General features: G+C 50.8%; 1 protein-coding gene and 1 non-coding gene across 3 annotated transcripts in view; one reads left to right on the top strand and one right to left on the bottom strand.

Moving 5' to 3' along the window:
* Positions 1 to 24,893, top strand: part of CDH23 (cadherin related 23) — a 363,213-nt gene that overhangs the window by 102,626 nt on the left and 235,694 nt on the right. The gene's annotated exons all lie outside the window — the stretch shown is intronic.
* On the bottom strand, positions 22,892 to 23,076 carry LOC129070041 (U2 spliceosomal RNA). The gene has a single exon (XR_008529062.1). It is a non-coding gene; the product is annotated as a U2 spliceosomal RNA (small nuclear RNA).

The raw sequence follows: 24,893 nt of genomic DNA, 5'->3' as shown, positions 1-24,893 counted from the left end.
GGGGGCAACTCTCCCTTCTTCTTACCCTCACTTGTCAAAGCATCCAGAGGGTCGGACAGACGTTGGCAATGACCTCTTCAGGGTCTAGCTCCTGGGGGTGACTGGCCAGCCACATGCTTATTAGGGTCCATTCACAACTGATGCTGCCCATGCTGGGTGAGTGCATGCTGCAAGATTTCCTGTAGAAACACCCAGTTCCTCACAGGTGATCCGGATATAATTATTTGAGCAAACAGGAAGGAAGACCACCATTCTTTCAATCAGTGATCTGAATTTTACTGCAAATCCTGGAACTTCTGACCACTCTGGCAAGGGAATAGATTCTCTCATCCCATTTCACAGATGGGGAAAAAAGAGGCCCCGAGGGGTATTCTGATTACCCTCTGGTCGTAGAGAAGTTGAGGAGCCAAAGTAGAACTGACACCCCACCCCCAGCATTCTGATCGCAGCCACGCCATCCCATGCTGGGGGAGGGAGGGCCCAGGGCTGCTGGGAGCTGTTGCTCCTGAGTAGCTTGGTTCTTCCAGAGTTGCTGAGTACAGGAGGGTTGAGTGAAAACTAGCTGATGTGATACTTGAGTCTCTTAGCTGAGAAAAAGCAAAAAGGTAAAACAAAGAAAATTGGAGGCGAGAGTAGGCTACATTTTCTGTCCATACAACCATCTCGTGCTTTGAAGGGCCAGCCTCACCCTTGTGAGGTGGGGGTAGGATGAGAGGGCAGGTCTCAGCTTTTAATCAAAGCTACATTAGATGGAGCTTTTATTATTCACCTAGCTTTATTATAGCTATTTTTGCTCTAAGGTTAGAAGTTAATTTTCCTGGTTGTTACTTAACTCTGGTCTGCATGGCTGCCATAGACATAGGCAGGGTGGATGAGAGCAGAGGAGAGAAGGGAGGTGGGGGGGAGAAACCAAATAGAATAGACTCACCGCATCCAGTGGACCGAGAGAGTGGACAGAAAACAACTTTAATAACAAGGGAAGGCTCCAGAGGTGGGAGCAGGCTGGTGAAATCAGGCCTAATCAGCCCTAGCATGAGGGGTTCCAATCACCGCAGCTCCACTAAGAGGAGGGCAGGATGGTGAGGCTCAGAGATGGGGTGGGGGCAGGCCGGGGGCTGGAGGGATGGGCAATCAGGGCCCTGTGAGCAGAGCCCACCCCGCCCCTGCTCCCACCCCCTCCTCTGTTGGAGCAGGAGTGCTGGCAGAGAGGTTAACTGGTTAGTGACCAGATGAAGGAGAGGAATGACACACCCGCTCCAGGCCCAGGGCCTGGTCACAGTGACCCTGGGAAGCATGGCCCGCAACCCCTCACACCCTTCCCATATTCCAGCATGAAGGAAAAGTCACCCATGCCACAGACAAGCCCATGAGTTGACTTCTTGGCCAGCCTATCAAATGATGTCTGAATTTCTTCTCATTGTGGGAGTCATCTAGCATTTATGGCTAGATGTAGCTTATGGGGTGGTCTGTGGCTAGGGTCTGGCATCCATCCATGACTGGTGCAGTGTGTGATCTGTGGCCAGTCTGGGACCAGGGTCAGGGCTACCTACTCTTGCCATAGCAGTGGCAGAGAACGAGCCACATCTGCCCTGTAAGCCACTTGGACCACAGACCGGTGCTGGTCGGCAGCCTGTGCCAGCTACGCTCGCCTCCTGTCTCCACCCCGCACCATCCACAGGGGTAGAAAGAGGGAACTGCGCCCCCTCCCCGCAGCGGTCTTTCCACAAACCTGGTCCCTGGTGCCAAAATGTTGGGGACTGCTGTTGTAAGCTACTGTTGCAGGAAAGACGGAGGCCACTAAACAAAGCCGTTAGCCCAAAAGCACCAGATGCAATAGCTTGAGACAGCACTTTTCACCCCAGCCTTTCCTGGCGATTGATCGTTTAATCTTTTTAGTTCCCACTAAAAGGAGGCAAGAGGGCTGCGGAGAGGAGAGGTAGGACTGAAGAGGCATGGGTGCTCCCAGCCAGCCAGCTGCATTTTCCTGTCCAGAAAAAACAGCTGCCAGCAGGGGAGGGAGGAGTGACAGGGAGGGGGATGATGGAGCAGCTGTCCCTGACAGAGAGGTCAGCGGTCTGGAGAGAAACCCATTAGGCTGTTCTTATCTACCCTTGTGTTTCATTAGAAGTGCCTTTGATGCAGTTCACACCTTCCACTCTCCCAGGCTGTCATCAGTGAGCACTCATTGCACCTCCTGGGCAGGGGCTGCAGGTGGGTGATTTCTGTTTGCTCCACAAACAAGTCCAGAGGGGGATCTGGTGTTTATTTTCTGTGAGTCTTGGCATTTACAGCCTAGTAGGAGTTTGATGCCACATACATTATCCTATTCGTTCACTCACTCATTCATTCAAGAAATAGTTATTGAGGGCCTACTGTGTGTTAGGTACTGTTTCCAGAGCTGGGGACTTGGCTGAACAAAGCTGACAAAGTCCCTGCTGTTGGCAGCTTTCATCTCGTGGGGGAAACGAGCGAACCAGCACACGAATATGTCTGCTGATGATATGGGTCGTGAAGAAAACGGCCAAGGGGCTAGAGCAGCCTTCGTGGCCAGAGAAGGCCTGCCCAAGGATGTGTGAGCAGACACTGTGAGGAAGTGAAGCACATACTCTCCCAGGGATGGCAGCTGTCCAGACAGTGGGCAGAGCGACTGCCAAGGTCACCCCACACCTCTAGAATGAGGACACTGTAGGAGGGCATCTGGGGAGGTGTCAACACAGAGGGAAGCTCCAAAGCCGAAAAGCAGAGGGATGTGGAGTGCTGGATAACTGGGTGGGCCACACCGGCCTGTCTGGCTTCTCCTGCAGCCTCATTTCCCCGCTGACCTGATGGCCATGGTGCTCTCAGATGCAGGGCAGGGAAATCCTGGTTTTGTAGTTTATACCCCCCTCACTGTCTTACCTCAAAGTCATCTCCTTCTCTTCCTCATTGCCATGCTATAACCAAACCGGGGCTCAGCCACGTGGTGCCTTGACACATGACCCAACAATTAGTGTTGAAGGAAACAGGTTTTTATTAACAGGGTTCCAATCTCAGGGGTAGCTGAGAGCTCTCCTGCTCAGAGCCCTCCTCTTCCACCAGACCAGAGCTTCCCTTGCTCCCCAACAGGCTGCAAGCCAAAACCATGCCCAGAAGTCCCCCATATCCTTGTCTGTTCTTAAGCCAGCCACACAAACACATCTCCATTCCCTCTGGAACGTGCACTTGTGGGTTTCAGAGTTGCCATCTTCTCACAGCAGCTCTCTCCTTCAGGATTTAGGGTGCACTGTCCTCAGCCTCCATGTCATGGTTCAGGAAAGCACGTGCCGTGTTGCACTGGATCGTGGTGGAGCCCAGAGAGGCACGTGTGCCAGAAGAGTGGCTTCTCCCTGCGTCCTTCAGAGAAGCAGAAGTAGCCCCTGTCTCACTCCAGACCACATGGCTTCTCCCTTACACACCAGGCCTCTTCTCTTTGTGGTGGACTCTCTCTCCTACACCCTTTCAGCCCGCCTGGCTTCCTCTTTTTCAGCCTGCCTTCATGTAAATGCTCAGCTCAGAACTTCTTATGTGACCTCATATCTGGCCCCTCTTATGGTGTGTTAGTGTCCACCATTTTTACCAGTTCCCCCATATTTTTTACCTTCTTTTGGCTGCCGTCTTTAGTCAGAACAAGGGTTCTCAGTGACTTCTGACTTCCAGGGTGGGCATCTGCCTCCTGCCTCTCACACAGGCGCTGAACAAGCTACCCGCCTCTCCCCCGCCTTCACCCTGAGCCACAGCCCTCTTCCCTTCAAGAAAGGCAGGGGCTATTACCTTTCCATTGTTATACAAAGTATCTTAAATGCAGAATCATTCACTTCCCCCTCCCCCCAACTAAAGTTTGTGGGGAATATGCTCTGCCATTTTCAGGGGACCCCCTCTCTGCACCCCATTACAATGCCTTCTCACAAATGTCCCATCTCTATGTTTATTTCCGCCAACTGCACCTTGGTCCAAAGTGCTTCCAAAGCTCCTCTACCTGTAGAGCTTGTGGATACACAAGTGGAAGAAACGGAAGACTTTGTTCATGCAGAAAATATTTATTTAGTGGCTTCCATGTGCTAGGCCATGGGGTACAGTTGTACTGAGGGTCCTATGGTGAGCAAGACAGGGATTTTAATGCAATGTGATGGAGTCAGGGCACACTCACAGCCCCTAGGGTGGCACCCACTCGGGGTCAGGAACTAAGGAAGGCTTCCTGCAGGAGGGGATAATGAAGTTGAGACTGAATATGTGTAGGAGTTTGCTGGTGTGACCCTTGCCCCTAGAACACTGCGATACATATGAGGTGCTCACTAGTTATTTGTTGCATAAGGGAGTGAATGAGAAAGAATGATCCAGGCGGGAGACGAGCATGAGCAAAGATCATCAGGGACAGACCCAGATGGCGGTGGAGCTGGGAGCCTACACTCAGGCTCAGCATCTGCCTCGGTCACCGATGCCCGCAGGTTCCCTAGATGCCGTGCCCCAGAGGAGACCTGTCAGTGTGCCGTTAGCACCTAGCAGAGTCTAGAATGTAGAAGATGCTCATTCCAGCTTTGTTGAATGAACAAAAGGGAGAAACTTTGGAGCTGGCATTTCCCAACCATCTCACCAGATTGGAGAATGAGGAGAGTGTCAAGAGAAGGGTGCCCAGAATGTTCTTTATTCACCAACTCTTTATTTAGTACCAGCCACATGCCGGCCCTTGGGGGACACCGTGAGCAGAAGCCGATGTGGCCCCTGCCCTCAAAGGGCTTATAGTCTAGTGGGGAGACAGACGGTAGTCAAAAAGCCACATAATTACATAGGGAGATTGGAGCCCCCGGGAAAATCTCAAGGGACTCTGAGAAAATATTGCCAAAGATGTGACCCAGACTAGGGGTCAGAGAAAGTTCTAGAGGAAATGGGTCTTTGTTGAGATATGAAGGCCAAGTGGGCATGAACGGGGGTGAAGAGGAGAACAGAATTCCAGTGGGTGGGCAGCACAGTCAAAGGCTCAGAGGCAGAGAAGCACCTTGTTCATTGAGGAAGTGGGGGAAGACCGCAGTAGCCAGCCAAGGAAGGGGATAGGAGAGTGGGGCAGGGCCAGGCCGTGCAGGGCCATGGAGAGGGTTCTCTGATATTTATCTTAAGATCAGCAGGAAGCCACTAGGCAGTTTGGGGAGCACAGGAGACAGGGTTGTGACAATATAATCAGTTACATGTTTTAAAGTGTTCGTACCAGCTGCGTGGGGAGACCACATTGCAAGGGCTCAGTTAGGAGGTCACTGCGGTGGTCCCGGTGGTGGTGAGCAGGGAGAGAGAAGAACAGAGTGATGTTTGGGGAAGAAATCGCAAGGAGGACCCGGGCTTCTGGCTTAGCAGCTGGACGCAGAGGGATTGTATTGCCATTCGCAGAGCCAGGGATACAGTTTCCAGGGGAGATTTAAAGTTTGTTCCTGGAGAGTTGAGTCTAAAGCATGTTTGCGACATTCATGTGGAGATCTCAAGTAGGCAGTGGCTTGTCTAGAACCCAGGGGGGCCTCCGTGGAGGTTGGGGGTCCCTCGGCTGCTGTGGGCAGAGTTAAGAAGCAGTTTGGCCTGTCTGAGCCCTGCCGGTAATAGAGGCCAGAAGAGAGGCCTGGTGGGGCGGGGTCAGAGGCTGGCCATCGCGCTCCAGCCCGCCTGGAGCCTGTCAGCTGCATGGTGACGGAGTGCATTTCTCTGCACTGGAATAGATTTGGGCCCAGCAGTTGGCTCTAAGTGCTTTTTGCCCTGACGTTTGGAAACGAGCACTGTGGGCAGCGGGAGGGCTGGGATGGGGAGGGAGCCCAGGGGATGGGAGCCACGGCCTGCTGGGGCCTGCTGCTTGCCTGAATAAATACATGTTTCCCCGTCAGCCACACGCAAGCATCGCATTACACAGTGTTACCCTGTTGGGGTGGGGTGGGGACCATTGCAGGGCAGAGAGGGGGGAGTGTGTCTGGGGGTGGGGGAGGGATGGCCTGTGGGTTTGTGCTTCAAAGTTCCAGTGACCCCAGAGGACAGGAGTATCTCAAGGTCCAGGTGGGATGGGCAGAACCTGACAGCTTCTTCCACCTTTCTTGTCTTCCTTCACTGAGCGAAGGTCTTAGTCAGAGGCACCAAGTGTCCTCCAGGTGGGGGCATCAGGAAACGGGGGAAGCAGAATCTGGGACGGGCATTGAAGTGGGTTGGGAAGAGGCAGTACAGGGCCCCTGACTTGGGGAGCTAGAGGAAAATATAGTCTGATATGCACTTGTAGCCTCCTCGTGGATCTCTAGGGGGTTCGATGCCGAGCCTGGTCAAGGAAGAAACTGTGTACAAACTCAGAGACACAAAGAAGGAGAAAGTAGTACAGTGCCCAGGGAAGTACTCAGTGGTTGTCATTCTGTCTTTTAGGGGAAGAAGTGAAGAACTTTTGTGTAATAAAGGCTTTAGTTAAGATCAGCATTGAGCTGCCCCTTATTAGATTGCAAAGCCTGTCCCCCTGAGGAGGCCACTGCCTGTGCCACAGCTGTTGGGTGTAGCCTAAGCTCAGTCAAAGCCCCCCGAGAGTTCTCCTCGGGAAACCAGCTCCGAGCCTGGCTGGGCCTCCTCCGTCTTGGCTCAGTAGAAGTGACAGCCTGCCTGCAATCACCATAATTGATAGCTTGTGAGGCAGAGACAGTAAATAATTGTTCCACAAGTTCAAGAGCGAGCGTAATTAGTACAGTTAACAATCTTAGGTGATTAATTAGTTCATTCAGTACCAGGGCGAATGGGGGAGAATGTGAGTAGGAGAGGGGGCTGGAGCCCCCCACTCATACCACACTGAGGGCTACAGCCCACTGGTAGTCAGCCAGGGTCTAGCCTCTGAAACAGCCTCTGATAGACAAGCGGCATTAGCTTCTGAGAGCCAGGACTCCTGAGGGCAGGGAGGAGGGTGGGTTGTAGGGCAAGTTTAGGGCAGGGGCCAACAGAGTTTGGCCACATTAGCAAAGTCTCAAGGGTGGAAAGAACTGGATTTGGCTTCCATCATTTTACATGTTAGCCAAAGGTCAGAAAGGTGTTGTACATGGAGCTAAGACTGGCTGGTCCAGGTAGGAGGACAGGAAACAAATGATTCATGAAGTTCTAGACTCCCCAGGTTGGAGGGAGCCTGGGAGGTCATTTAACCATTCTCTTGCCTACTGAGCTGAACTGTTCTTGAGCATCCCCGCCAGAGGAGACTGGATCCTATTTTAAAGTCCTCCAGGGAAAGATGCCCTAAAACAGCGATAGCAAAAATCATGGGCCAAGTTCTGTCCATTGATAGAAGCTGCTTAGAGCGCTAGGTTGGGAGTCCTGCAGCTGAGCCTGGGGAAGAGCTTGTGGTTGCTTAGCACTCTTGGCTCTGGGTGCAGAAAGGAGGAGAAGCAGCCTGCATGCCAAGGATTTGCCGATCGAAAACCCACCTGTGTCACCAGGCAGCTCTGACACTTTCCTCTGGTGTAGTTTCCTGGGCCTCGCTTATTGCCCTTTAGAAGCAAAACTGGTCCTGACCTGAACTTCTGGAAAATAAGAGGGTATGAGAAACAACCAGGGTGATAGCTGAAGACTCCTCTTGTTGGGTCCCTTACTTACCTTTGTGAAATTATGGCATGAAGCTCTTAGCAGGGGAGGGTGGAGAGTCGGGACAGAACCACCTGGTTCACCCAGGCTAGATCTTGTCTCCACCAGGACACTCGCCTGCCCTGGGCAGGTGGCAGCTTCTCCCTGGGAAGAACTGGTGCATTGGGAGCTTTGGAGTAAGGCCAGGCTGCATCCCAAGCTATGGATAAATTCATGCTCTCTAAACCCATTTCCTGCTCTTTACAATGGGATGAAGCCTCCAGGACCATGGTGAGGACCGAAATGGAGAAAATGGAAAAAACTTCTAGCCCGTGCTGGTCACTGGACATCTGAATTTTGTCCCCAAGACCTTCCGCGGCTTGGGGTGAAACTAGAAGACCAATCTGATGTGGAAAACCTCTCAAGAACAAATGAGTGGCCAACCTCCACCCCCCAGCCCGCATTCCTTTCATTTCCTCTCCCACCACCCTGTCCTCAGGGACAGATGATGCACACTGGGGGTGCTGGATTTGGGGGGTCAACCCCAGTGACACTCCTGACATTGGGTCACTAAGCCTGGGGGAGGGCTCTGGGGAGATAAGGTGTCCTCTGGGGGCTGAGGTGGGAGGAAGAAAAAGAGGAAAAGCAGACACAGAAAACTCGAGAAGGGGCTGTTCCTTCCAGTACCGCAGAGCCAGTCCCCACCGGCTGCCTCCCCCGGCCAAAAGGCAAAGACACACTCGCAGCAGAAAACATATACACATATTTGCAAGCTACAGTACAAACGAGCAACAAACCTAATGATTCGTGATTATTATTTGAAGGGTCCCACTGTTACAGATTTATTTGTCATTTCTTGTAATAACACCGACGGTAATGAATTCATTTGTATTAATGTGAGTGTCACGCGGACTTCCGTTGAAATTCTGCATTAATTAATGTACCATTAAAACAAAGTGTCGCCCAATTAATATCAAACAGAGGTAAGGCTGCCAGGGTCCTCTTCATCTGGGTTTCATTTGTAATTCATGGTATTAGCACCCTGCTTAATGAAAGTCATTTGCAATTTCCACCCATGGTCTCTCCTCCTTCCCGGGGGAAGGCCAGTGTGCCCTAGGAGCCACCAAGCCCTTCACTGGGCACCCTGGGCCCGGGAGGAGGAGGGTTGGGGAGGACCCTGTTTCTTGGTGGAAACTGGTCTCCACAGTCATTATTCCAAGCGGGGCTTAAGGAGACCCTTGGAACTTCCTGACTGGGTTGGTCATCAACTTAAACCACTGAGGAGGTGCATGGGCGCACCTTCTCTGGGTTCTGTTAGGGAAGGGAGGTTGGTTTGTTTCTTGGCCAAGTCTGGTCTTACCAGATGTGGCCATGCTGCCCTAGGACAGCCTTTGAGCAGGGTGCATGTGGGGATTCTGGGTCCCCAGCTTTCTTTGGGGTCGTTTGGTGGTCTCCTCATGGTCCTTGTGTGCCAGAACTTCTGGCTGTATCTAAAGCCAGTGGTGGAGCCTGTGACCCTTTGTTTATCAGGCACAGCAGACCAAAGAACTGGATATGCCTCTCTATTCCACCCACAACCCCTTGCTGGGTCCCCCTTCCCAGAGCCCTAGGAATAGATGCTGTATCTCACCACAGCCTCTAGAGCCCTTTTGAGCCCTATCATGAGACAGTTCTCAAAGACAACACAACAGGGCACCCTCCCTCCCAGGGTATGTTCCTTGGGTGACCAGATCTCCCTGGGCCATCCCCACTCAAGCAGGAGAATGTGAGGCTGCCATTACCCAGCTACCATGAGGTTTGTCACGATGGTGGCCACTGCTGCCACTATTACTGTGGGTCAGGCACTTGGCTTAGTGTTTCATAACCATTACTTCACCTAGGACCTACAAATGCAGGAGGCGGGTGGTTTATCCCCATGTTACAGATGAGAAAACTGCTTCCATCCCTGCCCAAGGTCACAGCTGAGTGGGAGAAGGGAACAGGACAGGCATCTTGGACCTGTTTTACTGATGCCCTTCCATCCTTTCTAGACCATTTGAGAGCTGGTGAGGATGAGCCACAGGGGTGCAAGGCTCTGGCTCCCTGGCCCAAGGCGCCCTTTGTTCTTCTCAGCTTGCTCTTCCTCAGCTCATGAGTCCCACTGGGGCTGTGTTCTGCAGCACCAGCTCAGGGCGAGCGCCTGCGGCTGGCAGTGCAGCCTTTCAACCTGTGTTCTGTCCACACGGGAGTGTCATGTACCTCAACAGATAGCAAGACCTTAGAAAAGGAGAAAGGGAGAGAGGGATGCTTTTATTGATATTTGTTTCAGAACATGCTGCGTTTATATCTTTTGAAGACTGTCCCAAGCAAAGGGGCTGGCTCTGTGGCAAGAGAGCCCTGGAGTAGATTTCAGGAAGGACTTACAGTCATACCCACGTAGAGGAGGAAGGGAACATGGAGGCACGGTCATTCAGATCCCTCATTTGATTGACGAAGACCTGAGGGCCAAAGAGGGTTGTAACTTGTCCAGGATCACATGGAGGCCACATTGGTCCAAGTCTTCTGTTCCAAGCCCCGCGTTCCTTGCCCCTCCCCACCACGCTGTGTGTTCAGGGAGTCACCTTCCATCCTTGTCAGGACAAAGGACGGGTCAGGTCAGCGAGTGAGCATGGAGGGGGGTGTCTGCCACCACTGACCATCTGTGTGGCCTCGGTCAAGTCTCCTCCGCTGTCTGGGTCTCTGCTCTCTCACGCATAGAACAGGGTAACTGGATGGGGCGTTGCTTCTCTACCCCGGCTGCCCGTGAGAGTTCCTCTGGGAATTTCAAAACCACAGAAGCTTGGTGTCCCCCAGCATTGCTGTTGTTTAAAAGCCTCTCGGGTATTCTCGTGTGTGGCCAGGGAAGGGAAGAAACACAGGACTGGATGATTTCTTTGTGGCCATGACAATTCCAGTCTCTCTGCCTATTGGTGCTAAAACCACTTCCCAAGGCCCCCCGGAACCAGTAAGTTCCTGCAGCTGTTCTCTCTCTGCCTGGGCCCTGGACCCACCCACCCCCTCCCTCAGGCCTCACCAGCCCCCAGCTCCCCTGCAGCCAGGTAGGCAGCCAGTCAGCCCTTAAGCCTCCGGGCCCCAAGTGACAGGTTCCACTTACCACATCACACCGCCTGAAGGGCCAGGGATCTGAGAGGACAAACCCACCCCAGGCCTAACCCACTACTCATGCCTGCCCAGGCCTCTGCTGCCTCCTTTACCCATCCCTTCAGAATGCACAGCCGGCCTGGGGACAGAGGGGCGCACCAGTGGATGGAGCCCAAGGGGCTGAGAGGAGAGATGAGCAGAAGTTGCATTGCTTGAGCTGTCTCCTTATTCAGAATTCATTTATTAGTCTCAGCTCTCCATACATGGAAGGCCCGCCCTAAGGAGATTTGCATATTCATTTTGTTTAACATGATTCATCATCATGTGGGGGGGGATGAATTTGGCCGTTGGGCGAAGGAGCCCCAGTTATGAGCTGTGGAGCTGTGCACAGAGACCTCAAGGCAGCTTTAGAGATGCTGAATACCCAGAGTGAGCTCCAGTGGGACAGAGATGGGGGACATGCCTCAGGGAGGGTTCCCCTGCCCAAACCGCCTGGCCTCTTACCTGGGCCTTTTATCTCTGCTGAGAGCAGAGCAAGGACTCAGCCTTCACAGGCGTCCCCTCCCCTTCCAGACCTCCCCACCAGAAGTGACATTTGCAAAGTAGTTTACAGTTTATAGACCCTTACACCCATTCCGTGAGGTAATTCGATATGATAGCCCCTAAGATTTATTGAGCAGCTGTTATGCCCTAAGCACCTACCTCGGGTTTTCTCCTGTAAACCTCACAATAGCCCCATGAGGCAGGTTTTCTTATCATGCCCATCTCACTACCAGGAGGCTAAGGCTGAGAAAAGCTGCCTAATTTCCATAAAGTCACACAGCAAATAAATGGGAGAGCTGAGACTCAAACTGCAAATTCCCTCAGGCCTTTGCTCCCTCAAAGCCTCCCTTCATAGTGTTTGTTTTCCTCCCCATAAATAATCACTTGTAACTGCTAGTAACCATTTTTCTGTTGGAAAGATAAGAAGTGTGCATGTGGTCAGCTTGGTCTCATACCATGTTCCTCCATAAACACATTTGGGATGGATGGATACAAGACCTTGACAGCTCCTCATAACTGACTCCTCCATTTCCAGCACCTTCCTGGTGATGCTTAACACCTGGAATCTTCTGAACCTGGAACCCTCTGGATGGCCTAAGTCATCCTGTGGCCAACCCCCGTAAACGTCATTGGTAGGATCTGGCCCTTCACCAGAATGACAGGATCCCAGTTTCTCAAGGTCACTTTGGCCATCCCCCCGCCTCCTGGACATGGTATACTTTGCTCACTTATCACTGAGAATAGTGTTGCCTGGTGGTTAAGAGCCTGGGCCCTGGAACGGCCGCCTGCGTGCAGATCCCCGTGTTCCTGCTTCTTGTCACAAGGCCTTGGAAAATGGGGATAGTAACAGTGTCTGTTTCACAGGCTGCCATGAAGATTGTACAAGACCTCTCATGGAAAGTGCTTAAAATAGGGCCCGACACATAGGAAGCGCTTAGTAGGTGTAAATTTTTACCCTGGATCTGTAAGTCTATTTCTTATTTGTAAGAAATTCCAGGAGACTCAATGCATTTATTGGTTGTCACTTTCCATAATTTATGAATTCTCAAGACCACCTCATGTGTCAGTTGAACCCTGTTTCTGGTCCGGACTGAGGGACAGTGTCCTGGAGCCCAGATGCCTGGATCCTGGACTCCAGGGTAGCTTTTTAGAGAGAACCTTTCTATAGGTCATACCATACTTTTTCCTATTTTTTTCTCTTTGAATATTCTGCCACTACAGAAGGTGGTGGTTTTTTGTTTCCGTGTTTGGGTTTTTAAAGTTCTTTTCCACTGTCAACTCATTTTACCTCCTCTGCAGCTCTCTGTGGAAGGCAGTGCAGGGATTGCTATACTCCTTTCCTGGATGGGGAAACTGAGGCACCAGACAATTGCATTGATGCTTTGTAGCAACAGAGAGGGAAGTCTGGCAAATTAGTATTGAGTCAGAAGGTGACCCAGCATTTCAGGACAATTATTCCTGGGTTTTTCCCTATCAGGCTGATGTGCATGGTGGATAATCACCAGTGAACGGATCCTTCCAGAAGCTGGTTTCCAAGTCCCTGCTGGGGGTAGAAGGGGAGAGGCTCCTAGGAGCCAGTGAGATTGACCTCTCCGGTAGGGGAAGGGTGGGAGGGTACTAAGCAGTCAAACCTCCCCTCGGGTTACTCCTCCCAGTCCACGCAGTTGGGGAGGGGCGTGGAAGCCCAGCCCTGAGGGAGGGGCAGCACTGCCTGGCATTGAAAGCATCCTGTCACGGGGACTGAGGCCAGCTGGTCACTGGGGCTGCTTCGCCATCACTGCCCTTGCTGTCCCCTTCTCTCTGCACACGGCCTTCGGCCAGCTGCTGGGCTGGTCTGCCAGCTGTGCTCTATCCGTGATGTGCAATGCCTTGTGCTTTCCCATGTTTCCTCCCTCAGCTCCTGCAAGTCAGCAAGTGAGAGGCCGGAGAGGGTGCCTGGAGGAGAGCAGGTGCTTGACAGCCCTGGAATGTGGGTGCTAATGGGAGGCGGCACGGGTTGGGGGGACCTTGCAACTCTACTATCACTCATTGTGCAGGAAGGTCACTGAGCTGGGGTGGGGGTGCTGCAGTGGGGCGGGGGTGACAAAAATTGCCTGGGATCTCCTTAATCCTCAGATAAGCAGGAGCTGGGCCATTCCATACTTGGGTATCACATCTGGCTCTAAACATCAAGTTTCTGAGAAGAAGGGAGGGAGTCCCCACATGTAACTTCAGAGAGGCTCCTCCCAGCGTTGCATGCCTAGCATCACCTGTGTAAAGGCCAGAGTCCATGTGTGGGGGGCAGGGAGAGGGCCTCGACATGGGTGCCTAGAAACCTGGGGAGCCAACAGACTCTTCCGTGGAGGGAGGGGGTGTCAGTCCCTTAGGCTGGGTCATGACTCCTGCACTCCAGGGGAAATAGCAGAAGAAATTCGGTGAAGAAGACAGAAGCGCCATGAGCAAAGGCCTAGAGATGGACCCACACTCTGGGAACTGCTATGTAGAATGGTTCCACAGAAGCAGAGGTTTCAGTGGGGCAAAAAGGGAAAATGAGTTTGGAGAGGAAAGCTTTGACTGGACTGTGGTGGTATTCAAGGTCCAGGAGACTTGGCCTTGGAGGTAAAAGAGGAGCCGCTGATAGTATTTGAGGAGAAAAATAAGATGGGAGATCAGTGCTTTAGGGCAGTGACTTTTCAGGTTCAATGACAGAGTCAGGGCTAAAAGAGGGAGGCTGCTTCAGTGGTCCAGCTCTGGAGATACATTTTTTTCAATTTTTTTAATTGATTTTTCAAAGTCATATGTACATGAACTTAAAAGTCAAATAGTAAAGCGAGGCTTATAATAAAAACAGTAGTGCTCAGCCTCATGCTTTCCCACTCCTGATTCCCACCCCGAAAGAACCTTGTTCAATTTGTTGCGCTGGCTGGTGTGGCTCAGTGGATTGAGTGCCGGCCTTCAAACGAAAGTCACTTGTTCGGTTCACAGTCAGCACATGCCTGGGTTGCGGGCCAGGTCCCCAGTAGGGGACATGCGAGAGACAACCACATATTGATGTCTCTCTCCCTCTCTTTCTCCCTCCCTTCCCTTCTCTAAAAGTAAATAAATAAAATCTTTAAAAAAAAATTCTGATAGGTACCCTTTTATTTCCAAATCACATACTTAACGAACTTTTCAGTTTCAGACATTAACTATTGACTTGCAGCTATGAAGGATGAGAAATGCTCTTTAACACCATCCTCTACCTCATTTTGCTACACACACACATACACATACACAAATCACTCTTAATGTGCTTCACCCATCCTCCCAACATAATTATACCCCTCCTTTTGGCTGGAAAGGCATTTAATGTAGGTATCTTTATAATTATGTAAATATTCACAACTGGGTCACATACTGTACTGTACTTATATTTTCTTTTTTTCTTTTCTCTAGAATTAATAATCCTCTTGTTTGTTTGCTTAGTGTTCTATGAATCTATCACTTATTCATCCCCAAATATTCTCACATAATTAAATACCTTCTCTCAGTATATTAAGAGTATATTGATTTTTAGATTCAGTTTGTGTTTTTCTTGGCAGTATTGGCCCTGGAACATCCATTCTTCTTCTCCAGTCCAAACATGCTGTGCTCTGCCTTGCTTGCTGTTCTGGAGGCTGAATGGCTAAAGAGTCCTGATGTGAGTGGGCATCAGGGAGAAGAGAAGAATCACCCTGAGAGTTTCTTTGTCACCTATATTAGATCCCCTTTTACCTGGGACCCATATTTTCCTCTTTCTTTGTTTGCACCTTCATTTTGGTAGAATACACCATTCAGTAATTTCCAAAAAAAGGATTAATTGAATTTTTTAACTTTGTTTTTAAAATGTGTTTATCCTACACTTGTATTTGTTGATAGTTTGGCTGGATATAGAATTCTAAAATGAAAATAGTTTTCCTCATAATGTGAAGTAATTTCTCTATTGTGTTCTAACCTGTAATGTAACTGTTAAGAACTTTGATGCCATTTTGATTCCTGATCCCTCGAATATAATCTTTTGTTTTCTTTCTGAGAGTCTCTAGAATTAAAAAAAAAAAAAAGTACTTAGTGTTTTGAAACTTCAGAGTTTTGCGATGTGGGTCTCTCTTCTGAACAAATAGTGGTCTCTTTTGATCTGGAAACATGTCCTTCAGATCTGGGAGATTTTTTTACCTTATTTCTTGGCTAATTTTCTCACTTTATTTGCTCTGTTTCCTGGAATTACTATTAGTTGGGTGTTGGATTTTCTGAATGGCTTCTCTAATTTTCTTATTCCTCTCCCATCCCCCCCTCCATTTTCCATTTCTTGGAGTTTTGTCCTACTTTTGGATAAATTTACTTAATTTTATCTTCCAACACTTCTGTTGAGTCATACGTTTCTAATAGCCTTTTTATTTTCCTCTTGGAATGCTCTTATTTCAAAGGTGCTATGTCTTATCTTATGTCCTGACATAAGGATGTTAGAGATACTTACTGTTGTATATTTACTCTCTGCCCCCCACCCTGCCTTGCCACTGTCTTTTACATTAGAGGCTCTTTTAAATGTTTCATAACCCTTAGCTGTCTGTATACTTAATAATGAGTCCACATTTGGCTGCCTAGAAGCTTTCTGTGTGTGTTAGGGCAGGGTAAGGTAGGGGGCTGATTGTTAACCAGTGGGCCTCGCTGTGGGATAATTAGGTAAGGAACTAGCTGTTTCTTTGTGGGAATTTCAACACATTAACATCTGTGTTTTCTCTTGGGCTAGTTTTCCTGTCCCCCACCTGGCTAACGAGGACTGATCAGGGGTAGGAGTGAAAGAGAGATGCAGCTTTTCACTTAGCCTCCCCATTTTCTGTGCCTTTTCCAGCTTCCAGTCTGAGTCCAGAGTCTGATTGATTCATCCCCTCCAGGAAGTAAACATTCTGTCTCCCGCAAGAGTTGGGGAAGGCATCTGGGAGTCTAACCACTCTTCTTAAAGATTTGCAGCCAGCCTTCAGTTTTCAGTGTCACTTGGTGTCACCACTTCCCGAGTTTTTCTGGGGTTTTGAGACACCAGCCTATTGGCTTTCCTTTCTCTCCTAAGTCAGTTTTCAGTTCCATTTGTTTTGTTTCCAGGATTTTGTTGACATTTCTCATCTGCTGTCATGGTTTTGCCTGTTCTTTTTTTTCCCTTGTAGATTTATGCATTTTTAATTCCTATATTGTGATTTGGTGTCATTTGGTGAGGGGATGGGACAAAAACAGAAGTAAATGGATGTGTTCAATCTGCCATGTTTAACAGGAAGTCCTGACTGTGTTAAAACATTTATTGAATGCCTTCTACGTGCAAATGACAGTGCTAGGACTACATAGGTGACCAAGGTAAATGGCAAGAGAAAGGAATGACTTGGGGAATGTTGAAGGAAGAATTGATAGGCCCTGGAGACTGATGAAGAGTGGGAGGCGAGAGAGAGAGAGAGCAAGTCCAAGATCACTCCAGCAGGTCAGATATCGGGAACTCATGCGGGGCATTAGATAAGCACTTTGATGAATGCCTTCCTGGGACTCAGAATGAGCAGTACATCGCTGGAGGCTGAGAAGGAGGAGGGGCTCAGGATAAGGAGGGCGATGAGTTGGCCCAGAGGAGATGTGGAACAGCTGGGGAGGCCAGCCTAACTCGCAGAAGGTGCTCAAGCCACGTCAGGGTGCATGGGCCTCAGAACCCAGACCTTGGGGCTTCTCCTGCCCACAGAGCTGGCGCCTCGACCCGGCAGCCTGCCTCGGCTCTCAGAGCAGACCCAGCACCACTTACAGTCCAGCACACATCATCCAAGAGAGAGCAGCCTCTGGTAGAAAGAAGGGATGTTGTAATATGAACTCTTCCTGACTCTTCCCCAGAGAGGTGCTGGAGCACATATGTATACATGTGGGTTTGCGCACGCACATCTGTACCCTCTCCTTGACCAAAATAGGGCCCCCTGAGATACCCATCAAGGCCCCGTGGCCATCCACCTCTCCTGGTTCTTCTCCCTGCACCGTTTCTCTGTCTGGATCCTGCTCTCGGCTGGTGCCCACATATACCTTATCGCCTAGGTAAGAAAGAAATACAGCCCACATCTCCACAGATTCCATTTCCCACCTCCAACCCCCATGAGCTAGAATTCCACAAACCTTCCCATATGGAGGCAACGCTCTCCCCAGGCACCCCAGTAGGCCCCCGCCTCCAGAGTCACCAGTGAAGAGATGCCTGCTTTGGCCCTCAGTGGAAACCAAAGGCCTCTCCACTTGCCCCGTGCTCCCCCTTGTCAGAAAGGCCTTTACCTCTAGTTGTTCTTCACAGTGGGAGCATATTTCCTGATCCCCAGTGAAAGTGTGCAAATTTTAAGATATCTTCTTCCTGCTGAAATTTGAAGATGGGGGTGGGGGTGCTTAAAGCTCTCCATTAACCCTTTCTTCTCTAATCTGGGCAACCCTAAAGCCCCTAGCCCTTCTGTAGAGAGAAGTGAATGAATCAGCCCCTCCTAAGCAGGGACCCTGAGCCCACTCTCCACCCTTATCTCTGGGGTTCCCGAGGTCTGGCAACACAGAAGTAACCTGAATTTGAATCCTGATTCCACCACTTACGAGCTGTGTGACTTCGGACAAGTTAATTTCCCCCCTCCCCTACCCACCTCAGAGACCAGAAGCCCAGCCTCTGAGCAGCGAAAATGTGTTCCAGGAGGGTCTGTTCCTAGCTCGGATCCACCGAGGCGCCCACACCCTGTCAGAACTCTGTCAGGAATTTATTACTAATGCATTTTATAACAGGCTTTATAATAAGATATTAAAGACTGTGGCGGCATCTAGCAAGCATTCCATAAATATTAATAATGCCTTTAAAGATGGCACCTATGGTGGAAATGGTGGGGCTTGTTGCTGACGTTTAGTCGAGAGCACAGAATACATCTAATGGGGGGCACACCTCGTAAAGGGTATGGCTGCATTTTCCCTTTCTCCTATCTTCTTTTCTCTTTCCACATCTTTGCCTCTGTATTATCTGTTTTTCCCTTAACTTAGTCGCTTTCTCCTCAACTTTCCTTCCTTCTCTTTTCTCTTACAAACTCTGTTCCCCTCATTCCCATTTCCCTTTTGGCCTCCATTTCTGCCCTTCTCACCACCCCATCCTAATTTTCTTTGTCCCATGTCTCCTTCCCTTCTCCCCCACCCTCCTCTCCCCTTCCTCTTTCTTTATACTCACGCCATTTCGGTTTTCTCTACCCTCCCTCTTCGCTTCTCTCTGTCTGGCCCTCTTTCTTCCTCAGTGCATGGTGTACACCCCCACATGTTCCAGTCAGCGCCCCGAGCCACCTCTATAGAAGCCTAGGGTGTAATGTAACTCACACTGCATGTGAGAAGTGAGCTATTTATCATTATTATTAACGAACAAGATCCTTTGCATGGCAGAACTTTCCTAGAGTCTATTCCCTTGTCACCCCAGGAGTAGCGAAAAGATTTATTTGTCTGTGAATTGCACAGGGTGGCCCATTTACAGCAGGTCCATCAGAAATGACATGGAGCTTAAATGGGAACTGGAAGAGGCAGGGGCCTGCCTTGTCTGCGAACCGCCTGCGTTGGGTCCTTGCTGACGGGGACAACTGGGCAGGTGTAAGGGTTTTGCAGGGGATCATGCCTAAACCCACTCCCTGGCTCCCAGGAGGCATGAGCAGTGCATTTTGGGAGATTTCCACTGAAGTGACCCAGAAGCCATGAGGGAATGGGTAGGTCTGGGCAGGAGGTGCTCTGGGGAAGGAGCGCAGGAAGCAGAGCTGGGGCAGAGCAGTGGGCCCAGAGGCCTGCCTCAGAAGCAGGAGTAATCAGGCCCCAACAGGCCTTCCCTCCAAAGACCAGCTCCTCCTTTCCAACAAGAAGGTGGACCCAGAGTCAGTTTCCACAATGAGTATGTAGAAAGAAGTGTATTAGAGTGGGGGAGCCCCCCCTCAACTGAAATGTGCTTTGGCCCTGCCTCCGTGGCCCAGGCCCACACCCTGGTGATGGTTCTGTAGACCCCAAACCCCAAGCCCAGACCCCATAAGGGTAGGCAGCTCCTCTGGTCTCCTTGTCTCCAGCTGGGCAGAGACTGGCTCTGAGGGACATCTCTCCTCTAGGCCTGTCACGGCCAATTGTGTCATGCCCATGATCGAGCTGTCCCCTGCCCACCTCTGCCACCCCCACCTGCATGCTGATCATTTTTAAGCATATTTTACTTATGTATTTTTAGAGAGAAGGGAAGGGAGGGAGAAGGAGAGGGAGAGAAAGAGCGATATGCAAGAGAAACAGCGATCAGTTGCCTCTCGCATGCCCCCTGCTGGAGACCTGTCCCATAACCCAGGCATGTGCCCTGACCAGGAATTGAACCCATGACCCTTTGGTTTACTGAACAACACCCAACACATTGAGCCACACCAGTCAGGGCTGCACGCTGATCATTGCAGTGACCCGAGTGGATCTGCATATTAATAAAAGAGACACTTAAAAAGAAGAAGGAACGGGTGTTCATTCACCGAGGCAGCTGTATTCTTCTCCCCATTATTTCCTTCTGTGCCCTCAACAGTCGAGGCTCAGTGGCCAGGAGCTTTGTTTTCTGTGGCCCAACGGTGGGCATTAAAGGGGCAGAATCCCAGCAGGGGAGAATAAGGGAGAGCCTGGGGCAGAGCTGCTGGAATGAGGAGGCCTTGTCTGGGGCTGAATGCATTCTGGGGGGGAGAGGGTGGCCAGTGGAGATTAAGGAGCCGAGACCCACCAAATCCAGTGTGAGCAAAGGGGGTACCCACACAGGAAGGACGGAATAGACCAGGCTTCAGCACCACAGCCAGAGACAGGAAATGAAGTCCAGGCAGGGCCTAAGAAGACTGGGGCAGGGGGCTCCCAGAGTCTTTCTCCCTCACTATGCTTCGTTCTTCTCAAGATGGGCTTCCTCTGCCTGCCCATGGCTGCCCTGAAACCCACGGCTTTTGTGTAGCGACAACCTGTCATGGTGCCCACGCCGGCCCTAACCAGAGAGCAAGAATCTTCTTCTTCAAGTTCCCACAGAAAATTGATTTAACTTCCAACACCCCATCTGATTGAACTCTTAGAGTCAGGTGGTCACACCTGGACCAGTCAGATATGGTCTGGGTCTGAAGTCACTTGATATAAACATGGCCACCTAGATCCATCCCTTTGAGCAGAGAGAGCTATGGATATAAAGAGCACTTTTACTTGGGAGGAGGGTGAGTGGAGAGGCGGTGGTTGGTGTCTCTGGGTGGGATGACAAAAACACTACATATGTGCCAAGCACCTGAGTGCCAGTCACAGCTCTGCTATTAGCCACCTTCAAGGAGAGCTAGCGTAAGGCACAAACCCTCACTTTTCCCTTCTGTAAAATGGAGCAGCTGGACTGTATAATCCTTTCAGCTCCTACGTTGAAGCCTTTCCCGAGCGGTGCATGGTCAGGCCTGGCTGCTGTGCTCAGGAGCTTTCTTGCCCTCCAGGACCACCCTCCCCCCGCCACTCCTGCGTCGGACCCCACCCCTCCTCCCACAGGCCCTCCAAACCCACATTGGAGGGTCTCCAGGTGTTCTCCCACCCTTGCTCTGTTGGCATCAACCGTGAACCCATCAACTGAGGTGTTCTCTTTCTGAATTTTAAAATGCCCATTTGTCTAAGTTCATGATGAAGAGATTGACTGTTTACACTGTTTCTAATGCCCGCCCTCCCTTAAATAGGGCTCATCTCAGGCTGTCTGTGATGGTATTTTATTACTATAATAATAATTTCAATGACCATTTATTGAGTACTTTTCACTATTGCTGTGTGCCTGGCTCAGCAAGAAGCTTTTATTTTTTCCCACATAAGGATCTTATGTAATCTTTCTCACAGCCCTAGGGAGGTAGGTACTGTGATTAGCTGTATTTTTACATTTTCCTTTGCATGAGGAAACTGAGGCCAACAGAGGAAGTTCAACAGCATATGTCTGAGGTCTCCAGCCAATGAGTGGAAGGGCTAGGACTCAAACTTGGAGTCCGTGCTCTGAGCCACCAACTTTTCCTGCCTGAGGTATACTCGGAAAGCCAGGCGCACCTGGCGCCATGGAGGAAATCTGCTTGCGTAGACCTGTGAGCACATCTGCACATTTCCATGGAATAGCAGCTGGGTGCTTGGAGGAGCCCCCGGTGTACACGCTGATTGATGACTGTCCCCTCACACCTCATTTCCCTGACAGAGCATGGCGCCCAGGACCTGAAATGCAGGAAGTCAGCATTCTCTTCTCTCCAATGGCTTGTCCCTTCTAAGAATATGAATGGCTCTTTGCCAGGCCTACTTAAAACCTTTTCTAAGTTATGCAGAAACTAAATGGGTTTCCACTGCAGGGCATGAAACATAAAAGCCAAGAAGGTCAGACACAGGACCACCTCTTCTTTTTTTCCTTTTCCTCTGTCTTCTTGGATCTTGCACTTCAGTCTGATCAGATGCTCGGAGACCCTTCACAGAGACCACGCAGTATGGATGGGTGAAATGTCCTCTCCTCCCCGAGGCAGGGGCCTGGAGCATGGGCACTGGCTCTGTGGGGGGGGTGTCTGACGTGCTGTGCAATCAGCACGTCCAGCCCTCTTGTGGCAAGAACCACAGTCCCCAATGGAGTGTTTTGTTCTGGAGCGTGTGGCTGACTCTGGCGCTCACATGTCATGTGCATGTTGGATGGGGGGTAGGGGGAGAGAACTGTAGGTTAGCTGAGAACATCATAAATATCTCCTAAGACCAGTGCCACCATTGTGTCATGTCAGGGCAGAGGCTGGCTTCACTGAGCCCAGCGCTAGGGGAGTTCAGCCCTGGGCTTTGCACTTGGTGGCTGTGGGGATGTATTTGCAGAGTCCCTGTATCCATGAGGATCCCCCAGGAAATAGGTCATCTCAGTAGTTCCGATAAAGGCGTTTCAGTGTAGAGACAGCAGCTGGGTGCTTGGAGGATGGGTGGGCATGGCTCAGGGGCATTAAGAGATGCTAAGGTATCAGACTAGCCACAGGGAAGCTCTTACTACCTCTGCCTGGGGCTGAACGGGGAAGGGAAGGCAATAGTGCGGCCAGAGGCCACCAAAAGCTGGGGCCAGGGAGAAGGGGCTGTTAGGCTGGAACTGTATGGAGTAGGGAAGTAACACCCCAAACTGTTTCTCTTCCTGATGCCTCCCCAAACCCTGAGCTCTGACCAGCACCTCCATTATCAGAAGCCAGCTGGCCAGGGAGCCTGGGAATGCAGTGAGGTCACCCTAGGGGGCAGATGGGTGGGAAGGTGGAGGCAGAACAGGGTACTCAGTGGATCCGGGGGGTTGGTGCAGACAAGGAATTTCCAGCACAGTATCATTAAAATTCATAGTGCTTCTTGACACCACCCTGTCCTAACATTGAAGGCGTTCTTGTCTGCAGTTCTAGAAGGTACTCAGACAATAAAATCACAACTGCCATCTTTGAAGCACTTACTACATATTGGGAAGTTTACACTCATGAGTTTCTGTACTCTTCATAGGAGATACTATTAACTTCAGTGTGCAGAGAGGGAATTAAGGGTCAGAGAGATTAAGTAACTAGCCCAAAAACACACAGAAAGGTTGGGGTTCCAGCCAAGGTCTGTCCATCCCAGAAATCCTAGCCTCCTTGCACACTTGATTCTCTTTTGGGGGGGAAAAAAGAGTATCCGTTTTCCAAGCCCCAGAACTGGGGAGGGCAGACCTAGTGAAGGAAAAGCAGTTTCAGAAACCCAGAGGTGTGAGGAAGCCTGCTGGGTTTGAGGAGTACAAATAGCTCTACCTGCCAGGAAATATTAAACTGATAAGAACAGATACTACACATGATGTTAGCTAAAAAGCCAAGAATCCATAACTGCCAGGAAATAAAGTGTGAAGGCAGGAGACGGGGCCAGGCCCTGAGCGCCTGCATTCTATGCAAAGGGGCACCAGGGGGTCACGCACGTTGTGGAGGAGAGGGGCCTCCCCGCCTGCCTCCCGTCCTCAGTGCTGGGTAGAGGAGGACTGGTCCTACACCGAGCCTGATACTTGCCTGGTGATAGAGAGAATCCACACACTCAGAACAGTGACAACTCTGTGGCTTTTTATCCTGGGGTCTCTCTCCAGCCTGACTAGGGACCTTACTAAGGACACCCTTGCCTCAAGCAGATAGTCCTGGAGAAGGGCTGTTGGCATGCCCGAGCCTGGTCCCCAAAGAAAGAAGCTGCTTAAGGCAGTGATGCATGGCCCCGGTTATGGCCAGCAGCACAGAGAGGGGCCAGCAGTGTGGGTGCCCTTCTTGAAAAAAGCCCTGCACGTGTCAGAGAGGACCCAGTCATTTGTCCCAGTGTAAAAAGAGCACAGAGGACCAGAAATATTTTGTCTCTGCCCTCAGGGAGCTTACAGGCCAGTTCCACACTCCTGGCCAGCAGGTGCCACCTATGCTGGCAGTTGACCTTAGCGTCACACATAAGAGTTAGGGAAAGGATAGCCATCGATATTTTAGAGAAGCATTTAGTAGAGAGGTTGAGGTCATGGGCTGGACCTGAATTCAAGGCCGCCGACCACTGCCTAGCTCTTGTGACTTGGGCACGTTATTTTACCTCTCTGAATCTCAGCCTCTTTTTCAAAAACAGGACGATAGCTGCTACCTAGAAAGCTATTGTCACAGATGCAGTCCCCGGCACGGGACCTGGCACATAACAATGAGTCAATGGGAGCAGAGATCTTTACCTTTTCTCTCTGTGAAGGGCCTCATTAGATTGCCTGTCCTCAGATGTGTCTGGAGCTCACTAAATTATGAATAAATCAACCCATCCAGCAGTTAGCAGGCATGGCTTACCAACCAGGCCCTGTGGCGGACGCCGCAGTGATGAAAGCTGACAGCTGGGCAGGGGATGCTAACAGATACTCAAAATATAATGTGCTACGTGCTATCAGAGACTCCTTCATGTCTTCAGAAGGGGTACTTCTTGAACATTTGATATGTGCCCAGCACAGTGCTAAGCAAGGCAGATAGAGCCCCCTGTCTTCCGTGGAGCACATGGCTATGAAGGAAAACAGGCGCTGACCAAGGAGTTATAAAAGTGTAGGGGACAAAGAATTCCAGGGTGCTGTGGGCCCTGAATATAACCAGTGATGTGGGTGGGGGCCAGTGGGGGCTGCCCTGCCTAGGGATCTGGAAGGCCTCCATGAGGAAGTCACATTTAACCCAAGACCCCAGGTGAGAAAGCAGCAGGGGTCTCTACACGTTGTATGGCAGAGGGAATCACAGAAGGCTCCCAGGACGTGGTGACGTCTGAGCATGCCTTGTGGGCCCCTCTGATGGCAGGCTGCCATGGCCCAGGGATGGTATGTGTGTGCCCGACCCCGGGGCAAGCCAGGGTGCCAAGCCAAGCCCCCAGGCCCCTGCCACATGCCCATAGCACACACCTCCCAGCTCCCTGCCCTTGAAACCTCCTGGCACGCAGACTGGCGGGTGTCCTCCAGAGCAGCCCTGGCCTGAGGCTCGGGCAGGCTGGGTGCACTCAACAGAGGAAGCAAAACTGCCAAGAAACAGGGGTTTTGGGACTGAAAGGCTTTCATCCAGAACTCCAGGATGGGCAGATCATCTTTGGAACTGGCGCTGTTATAGCCACCAGGAGGCCATCAAAAAAAGGAAAAAAAAAATAGAAACTGCATTTTAAATTCC

This window comes from Pteronotus mesoamericanus, unplaced genomic scaffold (assembly GCF_021234165.1).
Source record: "Pteronotus mesoamericanus isolate MK-2021 breed Mesoamerican mustached bat unplaced genomic scaffold, CSHL_Meso_final contig_24, whole genome shotgun sequence".
NCBI classification, from domain to species: domain Eukaryota; kingdom Metazoa; phylum Chordata; class Mammalia; order Chiroptera; family Mormoopidae; genus Pteronotus; species Pteronotus mesoamericanus.
The sequence above is the reverse complement of the archived record's forward strand: the minus strand, read 5'-3'. Positions and strand labels throughout refer to the sequence as shown.